This window comes from Rhipicephalus microplus, chromosome 8, assembly GCF_043290135.1.
Source record: "Rhipicephalus microplus isolate Deutch F79 chromosome 8, USDA_Rmic, whole genome shotgun sequence".
NCBI classification, from domain to species: domain Eukaryota; kingdom Metazoa; phylum Arthropoda; class Arachnida; order Ixodida; family Ixodidae; genus Rhipicephalus; species Rhipicephalus microplus.
This window is the reverse complement of record NC_134707.1, coordinates 64,428,946-64,429,206: the sequence shown is the minus strand read 5'-3', so window position 1 is coordinate 64,429,206 and position 261 is coordinate 64,428,946.

The window sequence follows — 261 nt, the reverse complement described above, 5'->3', positions numbered from 1 at the left end:
TCGTTTCTGCATCAAACTTCAGAAAAATCTTTTTATTAGAAACGTCTTACCCAAATTTATCTAGAGCAAGTAAGCTGTGGCTGCACAGTTTATTATAAATTAATAATAAATGAGTTGCCTAGCACATCGTCACCACATATTACTGCACTTGACTATATTGGTTGTGCTGAATACTGGGCTGCTCAATTGGTGGTATCATTTCTCGTTCTGAGGGCTCTTGTAAATTACTGGTGCTCTTCTTTATCCCTTTGAATGTTACAT